The 20,536-nt window shown below is 44.7% G+C and overlaps 1 pseudogene; it reads left to right on the top strand.

Moving 5' to 3' along the window:
- Positions 1–7,839: 7,839 nt before the first annotated feature.
- LOC127203539 (zinc finger protein 773-like) lies at positions 7,840–13,555 on the top strand (annotated as a pseudogene).
- The last annotated feature ends 6,981 nt before the right edge of the window (positions 13,556–20,536 follow it).

Raw genomic sequence — 20,536 nt, 5'->3', positions numbered from 1 at the left:
CTCCCTTTGTAGACCAGGCTGGCCTCGAACTCACAGCGATCCGCCTGCCTCTGCCTCCCAAGTGCTGGGATTAAAGGTGTGTGCCACCACCACGCCCGGCTACCACAGGTTCCTTTTAATGCAAAGACACTTACCAGCCATGAAGAGACAAGAGGAGGGTACCCCCAGGAACCCACACTCCTCAGTTTCCACTTAAGTTACCTCTGGTGCTGCCATGTTCTGTCGCTCTCTGTGTGCTATTCTCCCAGTTTTTTCATCTGATTTCCACGGAAGTCAATCACAGAGTGTAAGGCCAGTCAGTCACAGCAGGGAACTGTATGAAGTGGTTCCCATTTACAGCAACCCCTGCCTTGAGATTCATAGGTATTAAAGTTTCTGTGGTATCTGGGCGGTGGTGGCGCATGCCTTGAATCCCAGCACTCAGGAGGCAGAGGCAGGCAAATCTCTGGGAGTTCGAGGCCAGCCTGGTCTACAAAAGCGAATCCAGAACAGCCAAGGCTACACAGAGAAACCCTGTCTCGAAAAACCAAATAAATAAATAAATAAAGTTCCTGTACTGAACTCCATTTATTTATTTATTTATCTATTTATTTTGGTTTGTTGAGACAGAGTGCTTCTGTGTAGCCTCGGCTATACTGGATTCACTTTGTAGACCAGCCTGGCCTTGAACTCACAGAGATCTGCCTGGCTCTGCCTCCCTGAGTGCTAGGATTTCAGGCATGTACCACCGCTCCATGGTGAACCTTTAAAAATGCCTGGAAGTGACGAATTGGGGATGCTCAGACCAATGTTAGGTGTCCATTATGTGGGGGGGGGGGGGGGACAAAAACTAGAAGCATAGATCAAGAGTGAAACAGTAGCCTGAGCCGTTGGACCTTCTACACCAAGATGGAAGTAGATGTGCAAGCTGAGAGTTGAGTATGTGCACATGGCCTCTGGGGTCATAGAGAGTGGTAAGTGAAATCTGGTTATACTTGGGCAGCATGTTGTAAAGAGCCTCATGGGTTTTAGCTGGTTAGGAGGAGTGACTCTGTGACTCTCCAGGTCAAACATCCAAGTCCATCTGTCCACTTTTTTGTTTGTTTACTGGCTTGTTCGTTCATTTGTCTGAGGCAGGGTTTCTCTGTTTAGCCCTGGCTGTCCAGGAACTCAGAGATCCGTCTCCCTCTGCATCCCCAGTGCTAGACTAAAGGCATGCACCACCATCACCCTGCTTGTCAACTTTTCTTTTGTTGTTGTTGTTGTTGTTGTTGTTGTTGTTGTTGTTGCTCAACGCTGAACACAATGGTCAGTCGGACCTTAAGTAGAAACTGGGTATCAATGGTCCCAGGGCCCTGGTCCCCTTGGATGTAGGAAGGTAAGCTTTAGTGTCTGTTTAGCAACCATGATGCCTGGAGTTTACATCCCAGCACTCACATCACAATCTTGGCTTCATCTAAACCTGTTACTCCAGTTCTGAAGGATCTGAAACCTTGTTCTATCTCCCATTATGCACAGCCAAACTCAGAGGTATAAACACTTGAACACACACACACACATACACACATCAGCTCCTTGACAAATCAATAAACAAAACACCTGAAGGATAGTCCAACATAATGGTGATGTCAAAACCTACTGAGAGTGGCTGGAATGGTAGGATGAATTGGTAGGATGTTTGCCTCGAGTACACAGCTTGCTAAGAGTTTGAGACCTATCTCTACCAACCCTAAGTAGTGGACCACTCAAGAAGTAGAGGCCAATCCATCAGAAGTTCAAATTCATCCTTAGCTACAAAGTTAGACTGACCCCAAGTTAGCTTGACCTTGACCCAAGGCTACTTGTGACCTTGTTTAAAAATAATAACAATTACACACACACACACACACACACACACACACACAGAGAGAGAGAGAGAGAGAGAGAGAGAGAGAGAGAGAGAGAGAGAGAGAGAGAGAGAGTAAAGGGATAGATTAAGAAAGAGTTCAAGGGTGTTGGCAACATGAAGGCCCTTGTACCCACCGATCTCCAGGGAAACCAAGACAATAAAACACCCAGGGTTGTCCCTTCAAAGGGAAGGATTTATAACTTGTTTTTCCAGAAAGCTGGGAATTGGAAGTGATTAACAGCCTGGTGATCTGAGTTATCCATCAGGCCAGGTTATATCAAGCTCCCACAACCAGGACCACAGGTGGTTAATAAATAGCCCAAATGACCTCTACACTATCTGTATGGCCAAGACCAGGCCAGAGCCTTCACCAGAGCCTTCAGCTAGTACAGGTAATCTATTTCTTAGAAGAAATGACATGCAATTAACTCTGATGTTTCCCTTAATTTTTTGTTCAGGTGACCTGGCTTCCAGTGAAAGTCAAGTACTGAAATTACCCAACCATTACTGTGTTGGAAGTAATCTGTTGGAAGTATCTATTAGTGTTTGTTTTACAAAATTAAGTGTACCTACATTTGGTATGTTTATAATGGTAATTTGTTCTAGATGGGCTGTTTCCTTAATCAATATGAACTGGTCTTCTCTATTCCTTCTCACTAGTTTTGCTTTGAAATACTAGAACAGAAATACTTGCTTGCTTCTTGGGTTTATTTGCATGGACTATCCTTTTCCATATTTTACCTAAAAATGGTGTCTAATTTTAATGATGAAATGTATGCCTTACAATCATCAAAAAATATAGATCCTACCTTCTAATTCAAAAAAGAAGAAGAAGAAGAAGAAATGACATGTACTCCAAAATAATTACACTTCCTTGTATACTGGGAATTATATCACACCAGCAGCAGAACTTTTCCCCTCAAAATTATAGTGTTTAGATTTGTTGGGAATGAGCCAACTGTGTTGGAGCCTTCCCTGGTATGGACGGTAGGAGAATCTTTGCCGACAGGGTTGCCCAAAGAATAGATAAGGAATTGGCAATGGGAGAGAGTGAGTGAGGCGATGGTCAAGGGAATTTAGCAGCTCTGACTGTCTAGCAATCAGGCTGCTTTTGTGGCTCTGACTTCTAGCAGTCAGGTGCATCTTTATTTATATAAGTTTTCCAGAAGAAAGTCAGACTATTGGTTTCCCAAGTGGTACAGAGTATGTGTTTACTTTTTTTGTTACATGTCCAGGGTGAAAGGTTCAGTTACAATTAGACAATACAAACAGAATAGATGTTGTTGTTGTTGTTGTTGTTGTTATCCCTATAACCCCAAAGAATCTAAAGAATGGTGAAGACACTGATTTTTAAATATATTTTATTAATTTATTCATATTACATCTCAATGGTTATCCCATCCCTTGTATCCTCCCATTCCTCCCTCCCTCCCATTTTCCCCTTACTCCCCTCCCCTATGACTGTAGAAGACACTGATTTTTAAACCTATTTTATTTGGAGTGCCTTAAGCCTCTACCTCCCTTCCAAACCCCTACCCCACTCCCCACCCCTAACCCTAGGTAGGAGAGAAAGAAGGTTAGAAGGGAAAAGGAAATGTAGGTCTCTTTAGATTTAATTCCTGCTGGTTAGCGTCATTAGGTTCTCTGGGAAAATACCAATCTCAAGATATCTAGCAGTCCAGCAATAGTAGATGGCAAATGCAGAAGCAGGAACAATGAGCAGCCTTCTTCCTCCTCTGTCAGTCTCCTCGAAGCCCTCGCTCCCTCCCCCTTTCTCTCTGGGCTCTCATATTTATACCCTCTCCCAGTCCTCAAAATTAGACTATCTCCAGCTGGCAAAGACCACACCCCTCTCCAAGATGCAGGAGACAATTATCACCTGTGGATAAACTAAGGCAGTTCCATATCCCACACTTGGGATTAAAACAAAAACATATTTACATAACATAACTGAGTTGTTAAAGAAACTAACACTTCCACAACAGAATGTCTCCCCCAAAGCAAGCACATTTAGTGTACGACAACCCAATTTTAGGCTGGTATTGTTTACTGTCTGAGAGCACTCCAGACAAACAGAATGTAGCTGAACAGGTCTTTTTATGAATAGCAAATATTTAATACCTAACTTATTTTGCTATATGTTCCTACACTACAAAGTAGAAAAGTTAATTTTAGTCAACATATTTTACTTACAAAATTTTATTCCTCTAGGGGTATACCTCGTATGATCTCCTATCTTTAAACTACATTTTCAAGAGACCTCTAAGCCTATAATAAAAAGAGGCCTTTAATCTGTAACTCATTTTTCTGACCAGTCAGAGTTTGTCACTTGTCTCTGCTTACCTTGTACCAATTATGCTCTTTGAGTTAGCTCAGGGGCAGATACTCCAGGAAGATTCCGGGAGTCTCACCTAGCTATGTACTGATCTGTGCTTAGTGATCTCCAGGGCATAAGGAAGACGTCCAAATAGTGGCCAAATGAAGTTAATTTTAGGATTTTTTTTCCTAAAAAGACTCAGACATAGTTCCCCCCCCTCAGGAAAAGACATAATTGGATCATAAAGCAGAAAGTTCCCAATAGTGCAACATGCAGAGACCAAAAGCCAAGTTACAAATAGAAGGAAAGAGATTGTAGCAATCCTCTCAGCCTTGCTGGAGCTGTGTCAAGCAGCTGTGGGTATGGCTGTGCCACACCTGAGATCAGAGTCCCTGACAGTCTTGATCCAGGTTGACAATGTCAATCTAAACTTGCAACGACTACCTGCGGGGGTCCCCCTCACAAGGGCAGTCTAAATAAAATCTGAAGGACACCAGGGTTTATTAAAAAAAAAAAAAAAAAAAAACTCATTGAACATATTCAACCCAATTTGTTGTCGTTTAAGCCTGTCATCCCAGAATTTATTGTGCAGATTCAGTGAGAGATAAGTGAATTTAACAAGGAAATAACTTTATATAAGCAAAACGAAGAAAATAAATAGTTTGTTATCTGTACTCTGTTTTGTTTTTTTTTTTTTTTTTTTTTTTTTTTTTTAGAGACAAATTTTTTGTTGTTATTGTTGTTGTTTGTTTTGGTTTGTTTTTAGGGTTTTTTGTTTTTGTTTTTGTTTTTGTATTTGTTTTTTAGGCAAGGTTCCTCTGTGTAGCCTTGGCTGTCCTGGACTAATTTTGAAGACCAGGCTGGCCTCGAACTCACAGCGATCTGCCTGCCTCTGCCTCCCGGGTGCTGGCATTAAAGGCGTGCGCCACCACCACCCGGCTGAAGTTTGTACATTGTATTAATGTTTTTTTATATTTATTAATCATTTCATGTGTCTGAATGTTTTACGTGCACATATATATTGTATATGCACCATGCACATGGCTGGTTCCTTGGTGCCCTCAGAGGTTAGAAGAGGACATTGAATCCCCTTGGAACTGGAGTTACAGATAGTTATGGGCCACTTTGTGGGTGCTGAGAATCAATCTGGGACCCTCTGCAAGATCAACAAGTGTTTTTTCTTTGCTTGTTTGTTCTGGTTTGGGTTTTTTGAAACAGGGTTTCTCTGTGCACCCTTGGCTGTCCTGGACTCACCTTGTAGACCAGAATGGTCTCCAGCTCACAGTGATCCACCTGCCTCTGCTTCCCTGAGTGTTGAGATTAAAGGCATGTGCCACCACGCCCAGCTCAGCAAGTGTTCTTAACCTCTGCACCAACTCCCCACCTCCCTACACACTGATATTTTTAGTTAGCAGCCTTCAAGTTCCGCCACTTGGAATACAGCAGGTCCCTATGCTGTTTCGTGTTACCTCACATACTTGAAAAACTTCCTAGAAACGGACTCATTTGACATTTTATGGTCAATTCACTGATGTCTTTATAGCTTCCTTTACTATCTATGTTGATCTCCCTAGGCAATATCCTCTTATCCCCAGATTCTGAATTTCCTGTAGATTTTACTATGTGCTCTATGAGTTTTGCTATGGCCGTATTTCATCCTATGTGTGGCCGGCCGGCTCCACTTTATGGCTCGTCTTAGAAGAATAGTCTAGAGTCTACTTTTCTAATGTGTTTCAAGACCATGATTTATCTATTTTTTTTTTTATCATTATTATTGTTGTTGTTGATTTTCAAGACAGAGTTTCTCTATGTAGCCTTGGATGTCCTGGAACTTGCTCTGTAGATCAGGCTGGCCTTAAACTCAAAGAGATCTGCTTGCCTCTGCCTCCCAAGTGCTGGGATTAAGGGTATGTGCCACCACAACCCAGCTACCATTATTGTTGTTGTTACTATTGTTATCCTATTTTTATTATTTTAGTTTTTGACACAAGGTTTTCCTGTATATCCCTCACTGGCCTGATACACATTCTGTAGACCAGGCTGGCCTCAATCTCCTGAGTGCTCAAATTAGGGGTGTGTACTACCATCACTACTGCTGAACAGCTATTATTATCATTATTATTATTATTATTAATTGTTGTTGTTACTGTTGTCATTATTCTTTTTTTATATTTATTATTTGGGTTTTTAAGACATGATCTTTCTATACAGCCCTGGCCTGGAAACTCACTGTGTAGACCACTAGGCTGCCCTCAAACTCACAGCGATCTGCCTGCCTCCGCCTCCCCTGAGTGCTAGGATTAGACCTGTGCCACTATACAAAGCTTTATGATTTATCTCCTGTTCGTCAGTTAAGAAGCGGGGAGCGGGGGCTGGAGAGATGGCTTAGCGGTTAAGAGCACCGTCTGCTCTTCTGAAGGTCCCGAGTTCAATTCCCAGCAACCACATGGTGGCTTACAACCACCTGTAATGAGATATGGTGTCTTCTTGTGGTGGGGAGGCACACATGTGAGCAGAATACTGTGTAAATAATAAATAAATCTTTAAAGAAAAAAAAAGAAGCAGGGAGGTTTCCCACTCATTATCTCAATGCTTTACCATTAAAATCGCACCTCATCACCACCTCTTCTTCATTGTGTGCTGTGGCCTAACCAAAAGGAGACTGATTATAAAAATAATGACCATCTGCAGAAATGACAAAAATGTTAGGCCTTTCTCTATCGTATCACGTGGTCAGTAGCAATATTGATTCCCACTTTTTCCAGAATCAACACTCACCATCCAGTTCTGGAATGTTCCAGAATGGGCAGAAATATTTCATTATCTCTTGTCTTCTGGAGACTCCTTAAGCCTGTGGAAGTTTATCATTACTCTGTGAAGAGATGAGAGTCAGGGAAGAAGAAAAAAATGATAGTGGGCTCAAAGGCTACAGAATAACATACTGTGAAGGCTTAGCATGTTTTCTATTCACATCCTGCCCACCTGTAGGGACTTGGTTCTGAATACAGAAATAGTGGAGTAGTGAGAAAACGGGAAAGGAAGGGATGCAGGTGTGTGTGTGTGTGTGTGTGTGTGTGTGTGTGTGTGTGTGTGTGTGTGTGTGTGTGTTTGTGTGTTTGGGTTTTTGCCCTGCCACGTTGGACAGACACCTGCTGGGCCCATGAGAAAAGGCAGGAAATGCAGGAGGAGGAGAATGGAAATTGCATCCTGGAATTGCGGAGATATATTTCTAGAATTCGGACTGCTTTCACATTTTTACACGTTAGATATGGCATTGTCACCATTGGCTTTTAAGTTAAGCATCCCCCCTGCAAAGGGAAATTTGGAGATGCGTACCGGATTCAGATCCTGGAATCCATCTTACTGTGGTTTTCATGATCCGGAGATGGAAACACTGGTGCGTCTGTAGACAAAGCGATGTCTGCAGGAGTCTCTTTAACTCCTTGCATACCGCTTCTTCAGCTTACATGGCTGACCAGGTTTTCAGGGTGCATGCTTTCTGAACTACATTACCCAGAAAAGACAGCGCAGAAAGGCTCAGCCAATGAAAACTGGCGCCTTCGTGGGCTTTAACTAAAAGAAAAAGAAAAAGAAAGGGGCGGAGCGGGGCAAAGCAATGGGACTCAGTGGTTGAGGCAAGTGATTGTCTTCCTGGATGCTCGCGTCAGGTCAATGAAGAACTGGTTTTTACACCTCGTTGTCCAGGAAGGCGAGAGACGAGCGAGGCTTTGTCCTCTACTACTGAGACGGGTTTGAAGTCTGAGACCATCCCGTTTGACTGGCTGCTGGCCAGTGGAGGACAGCCATGTCCAAGGACCCAGCTGTCCAGCAGAGTCAGACTGCGGTTGCTGGGCAGGGTGCCCAGGCACGGGTGCGTACCACGTAATCACGGCCCCCAATCTTTTTTGTTTGTTTGTTTGTTTTTTGTGTTTTCGAGACAGGGTCTCTCTGTGTAGCCTTAGCTGTCTTGGAACTCCCTCTGTAGTCCAGGCTGGCCCCGAACTCACGGTGATCCACCTGCCTCTGCCTCCCAAGTGCTGCGATGAAAGGCGTGCGCCACCACCGCCCGCCTCGGCCCCCAGTCTTAGAGGGCAATTAGGGCTGGGATATTAGTTGGAATTTTCCAATGGCGTAGGATTCTAGAAACATCCCCCCTAAGGAGCCTGGGAAGCTCTGTGAGTGTAAGACCTGATCAGAGTCAAGGAAGGCTTTTCACTCAGAGCCTTCTTTTTTTTTTTTTTTTTTTTTTTTTAAGATTTATTTATTATGTATACAGATCTCATTATAGATGGTTGTGAGCCAACATGTGGTTGCTGGGATTTGAACTCATGACCTTTGGAAGAGCAGTCTGTGCTCCTAACCTCTGAGCCATCTCTCCAGCCCTCACAGCCTTCTTTATTCACAGGTTCCAGTAAGTGCAAGGACTATGGAGAGGTAAGTGGAGGATGCCACAGGGACTCACATAAGTGATGTCTGGGGTAACAGTGCTTTGGGACTCCTCTCCTTCCACGGAAAATGAGTATAGAATATAAAGGTCTCTAAGTCCGGAGCAGGAGTTATACGGACAGGTTCCGTTTATGGAATCGACTCCCTTAGGATCCAGAGGTATTTTAAGTTCCAGTGATGACTGTGAGAAAAATGCCTGGAAATGAGACGGATCAGGGATGCTCCAAAGCCCGCCGGTGCGCTGGAGATCTGCTGGATGTGGTGGAAGGCAGCAAGCGGGAGTGGTACCCTAGATGAGAGGCTGTAGGCTTGAACGCTAACGTGAAAATGGAGGGACATTGTGAACAGCGATGTGTACGATGACAGGAAGTATAAAGAGATGGACTCCATGGGCTGGAGAGATGGCTCAGAGGTTAAGAGCACCGACTGCTCTTCCAAAGGTCATGAGTTCGATTCCCAGCAACCACATGGTGGCTCACAGCCATCTATAATGAGATCTGGTGTCCTCTTCTGGTTTGCAGGCAGGATATTGTATACATAATAAATAAAGAAATCTGAGAGAGAGAGAGAGAGAGAGAGAGATGGATTCCAAGCACATGTCCCAGGGGTATGGTGGGGAACGGTGACTCATATCTGGACATATCTGGTTGGCATGACGAAGAGAAACCTGTATGGATTGTCTAACATCAAGACGGAATCAGTTTCATTTGTCTATCTACCAGTCTGTGGCTGGTGCTAAATACAGTGGCCATTGCAACTTTGAGTAGAGTCGAGGGTCAACGGACGAAGAGCCTCGTGCCCTCTGAAGAGGGTAACTAAATGGGAATGACTGTCTCTGGGATGTCAAAAGTCCGAGGAGAAGAGACAGGGTCTCTCTGTGTTAGCCTTGGCTGTCCTGGACTCGCTTTGTAGACCAGGCTGGCCTCGAACTCACATCGATCCACCTGCCTCTGCCTCCCGAGTGCTGGGATCAAAGATGTGGACCACCACCACCACCCGGCTGAGACTCTTCCTTGTTAATGCCGCATTCTCTGTTGCGATAGGGTCGGGTGGCCTTTAGCGACGTGGCTATCTACTTCTTGAGGGAGGAATGGACACTACTTGATGACTCTCAGAGGCATCTATACCACCAGGTGATGATGGAAGTCTTTGTCCTCATGTCCTCATTGGGTAAGGATCTGGGGCTCCCTCTTCCACCCTCACCACCCCCCACCCCCCCACACCCATTCTTTAAGAGCGTCTGTCTGGGTGGGTGTGGCTTTTCTAGAGAGACATGTCTCTCTGGAAACATGCCTATGAACATTGACTCTTTGCCCATTGTCCTGGAGTAGGAAATACTGGTGAGAGACTTGGACAAGGCACACCACCATCTTCTCTCCCCCCCCCCCTCAGCATATTATTTTTAAAATATATTTTATTAATTTATTCATATTATATCTCAATGGTTATCCCATCCCTTGTATCCTCCCATTCCTCCCTCCCTCCCACTTTCCCCTTATTCCCCTCCCCTATGACTGTGACTGAGGGGGACCTCCTCCCCCTGTATATGCTCATAGGGTATCAAGTCTCTTCTTGATAGCCTGCTATTCTTCCTCTGAGTGCCACCAGGTCTCCCCATCCAGGGGACGTGGTCAAATATGAGGCACCAGAGTACGTGTGAAAGTCATATCCCACTCTCCACTCAACTGTGGAGAATGTCCTGTCCATTGGCTAGATCTGGGTAGGGGTTTGAAGTTTACTGCACAAATTGTCGTCTCTTAAGTACAGCAAAGGCACACAGGAAGCAGCCTGGTGTGAGAAATCTTATAGTATCGTAATAGAGTTCACACTGGTGGCCTCTCCATGGCTGGTGACATTGTAAATACTCTGTCATTCCTATGACCTGGCTACTGTTCTTGTCCTCTAAGTAAATTGGGTCTGCCTGTGGCAGAAATTGTGACGAGATTTGCTGGGTTTTCTTGCAAAACCTCTCCAGGGGTGTCTTAGAGTTTCCATTGCTGTGAAGAGACACTGTGACCACGGCAACTCTTACGGAAGCAAGCATGTGGTTGGGGGCTGCCAACAGTTCGGAGGTTTAGTCTACTGCCATCATGGTGAGAACGTGGCAGCATGCACGCAGACGTGGGCGCTGGAGAAGTTAGCTGAGAGTTCTCTATCCAGAGCTGAAGGCAGCAGGAAGAGAGCGAGACGCTGGGCCTGGCTTGAGCATCTGAGACCTCAAGACCCATCCCCCCAGTGACACACTTCCTCCAATAAGACCACACCCACACGAGGCCTCACCTCCAATATGAGTTGATGGGGGACATTTTTATTCAGACTACCAGAAGGCGTCTTTGTCAGTAGATCTCTTTCCTGTGGATTGCTGTGAGTTAAAGCATTCAGTAACACTCTGGAGTGTTAACCTTTCCCACATTTTACTTTAGGGCTCGTACCTACTGGGACCCTTGACATCACTCAGCTGGAGTCTTCAGGAGAGCCCTTCATCCCTGCACTGAGATTCTTGACTCCAAGTAAGTGGACAGGTATTTGGAGGATGGACGTTGCTGTTTTCTTTTTTTTTTTTTTTTTTTTTTTTTTTAATTTATTTATTACATTTTTTGCCTGCATGTACACCAGAAGAGGGCACCAGATCTCATTACAGATGGTTGTGAGCCACCATGTGATTGCTGGGAATTGAACTCAGGACCTCTGGAAGAGCAAGCAGTGCTCTTAACCTCTGAGCCATCTCTCCAGTCCCAACGTTGCTGTTTTCTGCACTCTAGATGGGTCTGTATGATGTGTCCTTCTGTTGGTTGTGATGTTTTGCTGCCAGGACGAATGATTATAGCAGAGTCCCTCTGTCTGCCTACCATTCGTTGCTATTATTTCTGAGCCAGGGCTGCCTCTCACCTATGAGTCCCGTGTGTTTTGCCTGCTCCCCTGTTGTACTGTAAAACAGACTTTCGGGGGGCTGGAGAGATGGCTCAGAAGTTAAGAGCACTGGCTGCTCTTCCAGAGGTCCTGAGTTCAATTCCCAACAACCACATGTTGGCTCACAGCCATCTATAATGAGGTCTGGTGCCCTCTTCTGGCCTGCAGGCACACATGTGGGCAGAATACTATATACATAATAAATAAATAAATCTTCATTATTAAGAAAAATTTTAAAAAACAAAAACAAAACCACAGACTTTCCTTGCTTATGTTCTTAGTGTGCACAGTCCACTGAACAGAACTTGAATATGGACGGGTTCTTCGGGTATCGTATTTCATGGGCTTAGACACAGCCTTCTGCACTGTGTCGAACATCTCCGTCTTTGAGTTTTTCTCGCTGTAATAAAACCGTGATCAAAAGCAATTTAGGGAGGAAAGGGACCGTTTCATCTTACATTTCCTGCTAACAGCCCATCATCAAGAATAATTCAAGGCCGAAACTCAAGGCAAGAACTGCTTACTGGCTTAATCCTCAGCCAGGCTCACCTCCTGGCCAGGGGTGGCACCACCCATAATGAGCTGGGCTCACCCACATCAATCATTAATCGAGAAAATGACTCTTGATTATTTTATGGAGGCCACTTTTTCAGTTGACGTTCTCTATTGTCATATGACCCTAACTTGTTGTCAAGTAGAAGGGGAAAAAAAAAAAAACCAACAACAATCTAATCAGGACAGTGTCCAACGGTTGAGGCTCTGCAGAAAGCCATTTTCTGAGGAAGGAGTTTAGGTCCCCCGCCACGCCTCTGTGCCACATGCAGTTCTTATGTTGTTGCCGGTCATGTTAACTGGGACAGGAATCTTTGTCGCAGGCCCTTCATCCCGTCTTGAAGTTTCTGTGAGAAATCCTGGGTGCCCGCGTAGGTTCCCATTCAAAGTCTCTAGGTCCTTTAACGTTATTTCTCTGTGTTTCCGTGGTGCCGCAAAGGAGTTGAGGTTGCAAAGACAGCTCGTGAGCAGAGGATTCTGACGGGAGAAGTGCCTAACGCAACCGCGCTCCGGCAGCAACAGCTGAGCTGCGCCGAGAAACCCTTAGGGAGAGCAGAGCGCAAGGTTCCGGGTACGAAGAGCAACAGAAGGGACCTCTCAGAGGCGGCTTTACAAAGCCCAGACAACTCGATGAACAGCCAGACTCCCTCAAGTCTTCTCGGGCATCCTGTGACTCGTCGTCCTGGGGAGCAACCCAGGAGCACCCAGAGAGGAGAGGCGGCCTGTCCCGGCGAGAAGAGAAAGTGCCAATGCGGTGACTGTGGCAAATCCTTCAGCTGTAAGTCTCTGCTTCTCCGACACCAGAGGATACACACCGGAGAAAAGCCTTTTAAGTGCAACGAGTGCGGCAAGTCCTTCATCCAAAAGGCCGACCTGAACCAACACGTCAGGGTTCACACTGGAGAAAAACCCTTTAAGTGCCGTGACTGTGGCAAAGCATTCAAACATAACCGGTCCCTTGTCGGGCATCAAAGAGTTCACACTGGAGAAAGACCTTATAAATGCAGCCACTGTGGGGACTCCTACATGAACAAATGCAGCCTCGTACGTCATTATCGAGTTCATACTGGGGAGAAGCCTTACAAGTGCAGCGAATGTGGGAGATTATTTAAGGAACAATCCAGCCTCGTGTACCACGCGCGGGCACACACTGGAGAAAGACCCTTTAAGTGCGGCGAATGTAAGAAGTGTTTCAAAAAAAACTCGCACCTCGTGAAGCACCGAAGAGTTCACAGCATAGGAAGACCTTATAAGTGTAAGGTGTGTGGGAGAGTCTTCACTGTGAGGTACAGCCTGCTTAAACATCGGAGATTCCACACGGCAGCCAAGCATCGTGAGTGCAAAGAATGCGGGAGAGTGTTCTGCTATAGGACCGGACTCTCTAGACACCGGAAGATTCACACCGAAAGAAGTCTCGAGTGCAGTGAACGTGAGAAATCTCTTTCGTGATCTTCCCATCTGCACGCAAGTGTAGGGAAGCCTTCCCCCACACTTCCCCCGTGTTTAACGGAGGAGGCCGTAGTGCCGTGAGGCATCGTGGACCCAGGGATTGTGGGAAAGCCTGTGAGCAAAGGTCGGCTCCTCTTAGCCACAAACACACAATCCAGATAGGTTTGTGAATGCAGAGACGGGAGAGAACGCTGCAGCCATCAGCCAGTCTTGTTCAGCCTTAAGAGTAAACCTGACTTTGCTTTTTGTTTTTTTGAGACAAGGTCTCTCTGTGTTAGCCTTGGCTGTCCTGGACTCGTTTTGTAGACCAGCCTGGCCTCGAACTCACAGTGATCCACCTGTCACCACGCCCGGCTATCCTATTACAGATGGTTGTGAACCACCATGTGGTTGCTGGGAATTGAACTCAGGACCTTTGGAAGAGCAGGCGGTGCTCTTAACCACTGAGCCATGTCTCCAGCCCCTGTGAACCTGACTTTGAACAGAAGTCCCAAGGGTAGCCATGGTGAGGGAGCCAGTCATTGGCAAGTTACTCATCAAGTAAGATCACTGCGACCAGATGAGGATTATTGCCACCTTCCAAGTCCTAAGAAGTTAATGTTTCCTGGGGAACTTAACAAGAAGAGCAGGCCCGCACCAGTGTGGAGTGGAATTTCCATGTTACTAAGATTGAATGTGGGAGGAACAGAGTGGCCGCAGTTTAAATAACACATTATTTTTGTTGTTGTTGCTGTTTGGTTGCTTGCTTTCTTGCCTTCTTATCCCCCCACCCCCCAATTAATGTTGCAGGTCCTGGGATAAATGATTGTTATAAGGTCTTCATGATCGTTGTGTGCCTAAGTGTGACTAGTCTTGTTAGGGACCAGCTCTGTGTAGCATCTCACGTTCCTATGTAGGAGTGCAGCCTGTATGGCTTAGATATTTGCTGTCTTTTCAGGTGTGAGCATTTTGTTCTGCATATATGTATATACACAGAGTCCATGCCTGGTGCCTATGAAGGCTCAAAAAAAAAAAAAAAAAAATTGGTATTGGATCCCTGGAGCTGGAATTCCAGATGGTCATGACCTAGTGTGTTTTGTAGAAACGGAGCCCAGGTCCTCTGCAAGAGCTAAGCCTTCCCTGCAGCCCACGTTTGAAGTTTTTAAGGAGTTAACCGGGTTCTGCTTTAAGTTCCTGTGCGTCTCACATTTCCCCCTGGAATATTTCAGATGCCAGCCCCTGCCACATCCTTCCTGACACTTTGTAAGTCATGAGGTGTTCACTCGAATCGTTGTCATAGCTGCGCTGTAGCCTATAACTGTAGTGTTGGTTTTTCATTATGTTCATGTATTATTGTAAAGCTGTGTTTAATTGTGTGGGTTTGTGTTAGCGCCTCCGTGTGTGTGTGTGTGTGTGTGTGTGTGTGTGTGTGTGGGGTCCCCTTGCAGGTCCCTGTGAATGTCTGGGTAGATCAGTGGGAATGAAACCAAGGTTATCTGCCAGAACAGCAGCTGGTCTCAGCCTGTGAGCCACTTCTCTGTGCTCCTCCTCCATGTTTTCTCTCTCTTTCTTCCTTCGCTCTTTCTTTCCCTCCTTCCTTTTCTAGATGTAATCTCACTCTGTAGTCCTAACTGGCCTGGAACTCCCTGTTTAGACCAGCCTGGCTTTACTACTCACAGAGATCCACCTGCCCCTGCCTCTCAAATGCTATCACAGCTACCAAGCACTTTTTTTTTTTTTTTTTTTGGGCTAATTTTCTTTCATTATTACCTTTTTTTCCCCCTCCTCTCTGTATGTGTGCTTATTAAACAAATGAGCAAAACAACAACAACACACACACATACCACAAAAACAAAAAACCTGGCTTCCAAGTAGAAGAGTAGAGGCACATGGCTTCAATCCAAGAACTGAGGAAACACAGACAGGTGGATCTGTGAGTTCTGAGTTCGAGTACAGCTTGGTCTATATACTGAATTCCAATTCTGCATAGTCTTTCTGTCTGTCTGTCTGTCTCTCTCTCTCTCTCTCTCTCTCTCTCTGACACACACACACACACATACACACACACACACTAGAAAGAAAGAGAAAAACTTGTTTTCTGAATCTGTTTTGAAAGTTTCTGATATTTCTGAGAAAAATATCAAGCCTATGGGTTTTGTTTTTCTTTTTTAGGTTGGGTGAGGGTCTCACTCCTGATCCCAGCAGGCCCTCAGTCCCCTGAGAACTGAGATTACATGTGGGCCAACATGCACAGCTGTTTCCATTGATCTCTCGAGGCTTTGGCATTTCTATCAACTTGCCTCTCTCTCTCTCTCTCTCTCTCTCTCTCTCTCTCTCTCCCCCCCCCAAAAGATGAAACGTCTCTAACCATAAAGGCATAGCCATATGCTATAAGGAATATGATCATGCTCATGAACAGAGGCCTGTGACGTAGGATCTCACAGTGTCTGCTCAGACTTCTGCCCGTTCATGCTTTCCCAGACTGAAGGGTCATACCCTTGCATTTTGGCCTGGGGTACCCTGGCCTTTACCTGTACTTGTGTGCTTCCCAGGGACAGCAAGTGGATCACGTGACAGCAAGTGAAAAATGAGACATTTGAGTGTGTAAAGCCTAGCGACAAGCAGGCCTTGTGGTGTCTAAAAGAAAATAAAATAGCACTAAGGCAATGGTTCTCAGTCTTCTTAATGTTGGCACCCTTTAATACAGTTCCTCCTGTTGTGGTGACCGCAACCACAAAATTGTCTTCATTCCTACTTCGTAACTATGATTTTGCTACTGTTATGAACCACAACGTAAGGATCTGGGTTTGCTGATGATTATAGGTAAATGCCTGTGAAAAGGTCCCTCTCTCCACAAAGGGGTCGAGACCCACTGTTGAGAACCACTGCACTAAGGTGCATTAATACATTACTGATCTTTTTATCAGGCAATAATAACCTCTTGGTTATAGGACATTATAGGGCATCACACAGGTCATGAATAGCTGAACCCTTCCTACAACCGGCAGAGAGAATGAGACCTAACGGGAAATTTATTAGATGACTTCATCATCACAGCACATGTACAAATTATTACACCTGATTATTTCAATTATATTGTTAAAATTCTGCCTAAGATAGAAGGTAGGTGTATCGGTCATTGGTAAAACAGACATGTGCACAGACAGACACATAGACATCCAAATGCAGGTGGTTGTAAGATCCTTGGTGGATACTGAGACTCAACTTTGTCCTCTGAAAGAGCAAAATGTACTCTTAGCTGCTGAGCCAATTCCCTAATGGTGAAACTTCTTTTAAAAAAAAATTTTTTTTGTTTTAAATAACTAGGACAACATAATGGTAAGGTCAAAATGTGACAGTGCTGAGGTTGTGGCCCAGTTGGGAGAGGGCATGTGTACTATGCACATGGTCCTGGGTTGGCTTCATGGCAGCATGAAGGTGGTGGCCACACCTTCAGGAGGTGAAGGCAGGTGGACCAGAATATCAAAGTCATCCTGAGCTATAAAAGTGGAGGCCAGCCTAGTCCATAGAGACCTGTATTAAAAAATAAAATGGGGCAGGGTCCATGTGTTGCTGTACAAACCTTTAATCTCATCATCAAAGTCATCCTGAGCTACAAAGGTGGAGGCCAGTGTAGTACATAGAAACCTGTCTTTAGAAAAAAAAAAAAAATTAAATGCTGGGCATCACGCCTTTAATCCCAGAACTTGGGAGGCAGAGGCAGGAGGATCACCTAGTCTACAAAGTGAGTCTAGGACAGCCAAGGCTACCCAGAGAAACCCTGTCTCTTCCAAAACCAAAAACAAACAAACAAAACAAAGAAAAGTAAATGAAGCAGGCAGGGTCCATGTGTGGTTGTGCAAGGCTTTAATCTCACCCATTGGGAGACAGAGGCAAATAGATCTTTGTGAGTTATATGCTAGCATGGTCTACATAGTGATTTCTAGACCAGCCAGCACTGCATAGTAAGTAAGACCATATCTCAGAATCAGAAACACAACCAGACCAAAACAACAACAGCAACAACAACCACCTTCATGAACAAGAGGGGACATGAGCAAGATTCACCTATGGATCTAAAGAATAGGAAGAGTACATGACATAAAACCTAAGGGAGGGCTGGAGAGATGGCTCAGCAGTTATGATGACCTGCTGTTCTTGCAGAGGACCCAGGTTCAGTTTCCAGCACCCACCACACTGTGGCTAACCACCACCACACAAAAGGCAGCACGTGAGGTGCACACACACACACACACACAAAACAGTCATGCACATGAAATAAGTAAACCCCCAACATGCTAACAAAAAAGGGAAATCTAAAGGAACAGAAAAACCATTCCATGAAATGGTAGCGTATACTTTTACAAATCTAAGGAAAGAAATGGACATGCACGCACAGGAGGGGTTTAGAACCTCAAGTGACAAGAGCAGAATCTTTGTGATACATCATTGTCCAAATGTAGAAATGACAAAGTGAAGATCAGTGATAAAAGACACTGGTGGAAAGCACCAATTCCCAGAGAAAGGGGGGGCCTCTCCGCCCTTTATCACAGCTCTCAGACAACCATGAACTGATACGTGTCTGGCATTGAGTGAGTGAGCACAGCTGCTAACCGAGACTACATGCCCAACGGTTTCACCTTGCATCAACATGCTCTGTTGGAAGAAAGGCATTCTGAATCCTGAGTGTTTTGTTTTTGAGACAGGGTCTCTCTGTGTAGCCTTAACTGTCCTGGACTCGCTTTGTAGACCATGCTGGCCTTGAACTCAATGCGATCCTCCTGTCTCTGCCTCCCAAAGGGCCCGTACCACCACCACCACCTGGCTGGTTGACTGATTTTTGTCCTCAGTAAATAAAGTCAGTGACAAAGAGGTTGAAAATTAGAGACGTAACACAGTATATACAGCACATGAAAGACGAAACTAACCCTGAGCAGGTAGACTTCCATCTGGTAAATTACACTTTACCTAAGATTGGATTAGATAAAACATGCTACAACATATCAAATGGAAGAACGATCTGTTAAGGACTTGGAGTAATAAACATGTACGCACCAATTAAGGTACTTGATTTTCTAAAATAAACATAGCAAGACATGAACAGATAAATAAGTACAGACACTTTAATAGTGGGTGGCTTCATTACCTCATTGTCATCAGAACATCAGTCACCTAGAGCTAAAGAAAAAGAAAATTCAAAAGCAAAAGTGAGGAATTAAATTGCAAGTGATCGCCAGACTATTGCAAATGGGCTGGAGAGATAGGGGTAGCGCATAGATAGACATATATGCAAAACAGCTATACATACTGAAATTTTAAGAAAGAATATTTAAAGCAAAAACTACTGAAGATATTTTCAACAGCACATGGAACTTGTACTAACCTAGATCACATTGTAGACTATAAATGATGCCTTTGGTTTCATTTGGGTTTTTTGAAACAGAGTTTCTCTGCGTAACAGCCCTGGCTGGCCTGGAACTCGTTTTATAGACTAGGCTTGCCTCCGAGTCAGAGATTCAACTGCCGCTGTCTCCCACATACTGGTATTAAAGGTATAAAAGATATCTTTATGTGTAAAGGCTGGAAAGATGTCCCAGAGGTTAAGAGTGTTGCTTGCTCCTCAAAGGGTCCTGAGTTCAATTCCCAGCCACCCCATGGTGGCTCACAACCATCTATAATGAGATCTGGTGCCCTCTTCTGGTGTACATGCAGGCAAACACCGTATACTTAATAAATAAATAAATAAATCTTTTAAAAATGTGTAAAAGATATCTTTAAAAAATACAACACAAGGCCGTGTGTGATGGTACACACCTTTAATCCCAGAACTCAGGAGGCACAGGCAGGCGGATCAATGTGAGTTTGAGGCCAACCTGGTCTACAAACCTGTCTCAGACAAATAAACAAACAAAAAATACAACACAGTATTATTACTTCTATCTACCCATTTCACAGTGAAATAAAACTGAATGTCAATAGTAAAAGAAAATATAGAAACCATGCAAAGAAAAGGCAATTGGACACTGCTCCTGAGTGATCAGTGGATTATTGAATAAATCAGGAGGAAATTTTAAAATTCTTAAAGTCAAATGTAAATGAAAATGCCACTTACAGAAGGACAATGTGGCTCAAACTTTTATTCCCAGAACTTGGGAGGCAGAGGCAGGCAGCAAGGCCAGCCTGCTGCTTTACATATAGTTCCAGGTAGCCAAGAGCATATGAAGGGACCATCTCTCTGAGAGAGAGAGAGAGAGACAGACAGACAGACAGACAGACAGAGACAGAGAGACAGAGACAGACAGACACAGACACAGGAAAGGAAGGAAGGAAGGAAGGAAGGAAGGAAGGAAGGAAGGAAGGAAGGAAGGAAGGAAAATACAAGGTAGTTGGGCCATAATAGATACAGTTCAAAGGAGGTCTGATAGCTATGAGGGCTGTATTAAGCACCTTTCTCATTGATGTGGCATAATATTTAATATATGCAACATAGGAGACTTGACATTTATACTATCTGGCTTATGTTTCAGGGCAGGGGGTGGTCTATGTTGGTGAAGATGACACTGCTGTGGGAGCAGGTTTGCACACCCAGATGCCATCCATGCATACACAAATATACACAGATTAATCTTTTAAAAAGTGATTCCAGGACAACTAAGGATACACAGAGAAACCCTGTCTCGAAAAACCTTTGAAAACATGACTTCAAGGCTGGGTGTGGTGCAGACCTTTAATCCCAGCATTCAGGAGGCAGAGGCAGGTGGATCTCTGTGAGTTCAAGGCCAGGCTGTTCTACAAAGCGAGTCTAGGACAGCCAGAGCTGTTACGCAGAGAAACCGTGTCTCTAAAAACCATAAAATAAAATAAAAATGAATTTGAGGCCAGCTTGGTGTATATCATGTGTTCAGGCCAGCCAAGGATGCAGAAAGAGACCTTGTCTCAAAACAAACAGCTGGGCTAGGTGTTGTTGGCCCATGACTTTAATCTCAGCACCCTGGAGGCAGTGGCAGGAGGATATC

This window comes from Acomys russatus, chromosome 19 (genome assembly GCF_903995435.1).
Source record: "Acomys russatus chromosome 19, mAcoRus1.1, whole genome shotgun sequence".
Lineage (NCBI taxonomy): Eukaryota > Metazoa > Chordata > Mammalia > Rodentia > Muridae > Acomys > Acomys russatus.
Note: the sequence above shows the minus strand (reverse complement) of the source record. Positions and strands in the feature narration are given on the sequence as shown.